General features: G+C 51.5%; 1 pseudogene; it reads right to left on the bottom strand.

Moving 5' to 3' along the window:
* Positions 1-332: 332 nt before the first annotated feature.
* On the bottom strand, positions 333-2360 carry LOC146195122 (uncharacterized; annotated as a pseudogene).
* Between the last annotated feature and the right edge of the window lie 1555 nt (positions 2361-3915).

Below are 3915 nucleotides of genomic sequence, written 5' to 3'. Positions count from 1 at the left end.
GCGACCAAGTGTGGGCGATGCTCTACCTACGAACATGAGACTGAGGCCTGCAACGCCGCATTCAAGCGTTGCGGAGGCCAGCATGTAACATGGAACTGTGTACTACCACGGTCTTACGCGAACGCTGTTGCTGCCACTGCGCGTTCCACCAATGCAACAGTCGCCAAGACCCCTTCCAACGAGCCCGACGTACAGCAACATATTTCCCCAGTCCTTTCCATTACGGAAAATGAGGAACAGTCGACGGACGCCTTATCAGCGGAGACCACCGAAGAACTATCAAGTAAAAGCGAGACATCCTAATTAACCGACGGATCAAACACATCGGACTTTCAGTCCCCTCTGGCCGAGCAGCTGAGCATGGAGGAGTTATTCTCAGATGAGCCGAGTGCAAGTGAGCACAGCTGGAAAGAGGTGATTGCGGAGTCGTCTACTACATCTGAATCAGACGACATCTCACACGGGACCATTAAAATTGGCTGTGGCGTAGCTTGGTTAAGCCTGGTAATTGCGAAGCAATACGTTGGTTCTGCTATTGTACCGCTTGTGGTGATGCTCTGGTTATGCTTATGCTAGTATGGTTATGGTGATACTCTTGGCTGTGCTATGTTTCTGCTATGTTTAGCATGGGTAAACACGCACAGACAAGAATGACGACACACACATGTTACTCGTTTTCATTTTTTATTCAAACCTATAAATACGCTTCGGTGATCTGTGAAGTAATGACTCTTGGTTTGCACATCACTTATCACATATTCGTCAAAAGGTCTGTACATGATTAAGTCTAAATTGCTTCCCCACTGAGTTGTTGACACTGGTTGCAGTTGGCATAGTTCAAGGGAATATCTGGAGTCGAGGGCTTCGATGAACGATGGGTCTCTTCTGGGATCTTTATGGAAGTCTCCTGTGCAGATGAGCATTCTTCTGTCGGTGCGTTCAACTAAACCATTGGCCAAGATGTTGACGGCATCGTCGTTTCCTGCGTGAGGCGAAATATATACACCCTTAATGCATCTTGCATGGCCAAGGTAAATCTGTGGAAACGACAACTCCTCGGCATGCATGTCGTACAGAATGCTTATAGGCTTCTTGCCTTCACCAGGAGCCATTGTTACCACAGGGTTCAGAGTAACATCTTCGTCATATACTACAGTATGCTGATCCATTGTTAGCGCAACTGCTTCTGACATTGGGTCACCTTCGTCAGCATCGCCGCATTCCTCCAGCTCCATCTCATTGTATTTTGCCATGTCAATCAAATTGTTTACTTTGTCGAGGTGGATCTTAATGTAATAATGCTTATAGAGCGGAGAATTCGGCAACACTTCTACCCAAGGCAGCAACTGTTCACGTGAGACCTCATTGGCTAGGTACACGGATTTAGCAAAGCGATGCCTCTTTATATTCACAAATATTTGCGGCTGATCGTCTACGTCTATGTGCAACTGTTTCAACATGTGGTCAGTATCTACAGGAACATTCACAATTGGTCCCTTGATACCGTACTGGCCATTCCAATTAATTAGTCTCCTAATCTGTACAGACGGTATGCGCGGAGACAGAAGCTGTTCTGCAACCGGATTCAAGCGCGGTAGCCCTTCTGGCATCGGTGGGTATTTGTACCCATTTGAAACACTGTACACAGGAATCTTTTCATCTCTAAGGCTACTCTTGCATGTTATTGCAGCACTGGCTAAATCCTCTTCATTCCAATGCGGGAAAGCCTTAAGCAATGTAGGAAACATGAGGGAACTCACCGGCGTAAGTTTGTCTTTGTGCCGCAACCGGTCACACACCGAACATGCGTAGCCAAACGGATTGTTAGTAAAGCGTCTATTGAATTCACGTGTTGCCGCTTCAAACTCTTTCACTCTCCTTGCATGTTCTTCACGGCGCTGTGCCACAACACATTCATCGGTTTGAGTTCGGTAGCTTTGGTGAGATATTTCTCTCGTAATTTCTTCAAACGTTCCTCTCGTTGCTCGGGTGTTTCTTCAGCATGCCATTTTCTTCACTTTTCATTCTGCCTGTCTCGACACGCACGTTCCTTCTCGAGTCGCTGCTGCCGCTGTTCCGGAGTTGTTTGGGCACGTCGCTCCCGTTTGGCTGCGTTCCGGCGTTTCGAACTAGTAGTGCTGGAATGAGATGCTCATTCCACACTGTCGGCCAAACTTATAACTTCCTCACTTGCTTCTGCCGTTGATTCTGCTGCCGAAGACGCTGAGCGTTTTTTTTCGCCTGGCTGCATCTTGAGCTCGTCGCTTGGAAAGCCGTTCTTCTTGTTCTTCTTCTGTCTCCGTAGCTCGCTGATGCTTTCTCTTTGCAACCTGCCGCAGCGTATAGGTTGGAGGCGGCATCTCATGGGCTTGACGAGAAGAGCGGGAGTCAGGCCGCGGCCGTGGCTATGCGCCGCGCAAGGCGACGGCGTGTGATGGGGCCCCGTTTTTACGCAGATGGTATGAGGTCACATAGCGCGCAACGCGCCTGGTGAGAGGAGCGGGAGTCAGGTCGCGGCCGTGGCTATGCGCCGCGCAAGGCGACGGCGTGAGATGGGGCCCCGTTTTTACACAGATGGTATGACGTCACGCAGCGAGGTCACGCGAAAGGTCGAGCGTGGCTATGCGGCCGCGGCATGGCACGGGCCTAGATGGTAGCTAAAGTAGTATTGCTTCGAAATAAAAGAACGCCAATGCTGTGCGGACATGGCAGGTGCCAAGGCTCCAATCAGGGACACTCCGATGGTCCCAATTCCACAAATCGTGCGTTCCGCGCTGTGAACGACCACACGGAAGAAACTGCACGCGGATGAAGGTAATGACAGTAAGCGCAAGATTCTTCGGATGGCAGCACAACTGCGATGGTATGGGCTGCACCGACGAAGAAGCCAAAACAATTAGCTGGGGCTTAGATATAGTTAAGCCTGGAAATTGCGAAAGCAATGTCCGCTTGGGTACGCAAAGTGTTTCGCTTGTGGTGGTGCACATTGCTAATCTCCTGTGTACCTACGAAATGAAAGGCATATTTTTTATACATCTCCAAACTTTATTATTCATTCACGGATTCTTCTTTTGTAGCGCAATGAACCGCAGCAAGGCCTGAAAGGTCTTGCAACATGTATGACGTGAATCGCTTGCCGCCGTTCGCAGGTGGTCGACCGGCCGTGGAGCGTAGCTGTGGCGCGCTGAAGAGCCGACTTGGTCACTCGTCTCTCGCTGTGGTATGTCAGTAGTCACGTGACCGACCACCGCCGCCGCTCGACCGTGGAGCGTAGCTACAGCGAGCGGAAGAACAGACTTGCTACCCCGTCTCTCGCTCTGGTAGGAGGTCAGTCGTCACATGACCGACCACTGACCGTGAAGAGCAGGCTCCGGTACTGCGAAAAGGCGAAACCTGGCGTAGTATTGCTTTCGCAATATAAATGCTGCGTACGAGGGTGTCTCCATGGACACCCCGGAAAACGACAAGTAGGCATAATGGCGTACTGCCTGAGGGAAGCGGGCCGTAGCGGAGACCTTCCTTTTACTGACCGCGGTAGTACAGGCGTCTCATATGACACGCAAGTCGCAGATCACCGGCACTACCTCGGTGCGTTAGCTCTGTCGTCATATGGAACGAACACAGGGCGGTGCACAGTTTGGAACAGTGTTGGTGCGCGTAAGACTGAGAGTACTCTTTTTACGCAATTGCGGGCATCAACCGGTTGGCATTGTCCTGACGTGGCGCGGCAGGGACGGCGCGTGGCCTGGGGAACCCCCTCCCCGAGTGTCGCGCATGTGGCGCGGTGTTTCTGCGTGGCGATGGTGGCGTTTCGGCGCGGCTTTGCAACGCGGTTCTTCAGTGCGCCCTTCCAGCGCGGCGTTCCGACTTGGTGTCCCGGCTCAGAGTTGCCGTGACGTAGTGCCCTCCAAGCCC

The sequence above is a fragment of the Amblyomma maculatum genome, chromosome 3 (genome assembly GCF_055883805.1).
Source record: "Amblyomma maculatum isolate TAMU_Amacu chromosome 3, ASM5588380v1, whole genome shotgun sequence".
NCBI lineage: Eukaryota > Metazoa > Arthropoda > Arachnida > Ixodida > Ixodidae > Amblyomma > Amblyomma maculatum.
Note: the sequence above shows the minus strand (reverse complement) of the source record. Positions and strands in the feature narration are given on the sequence as shown.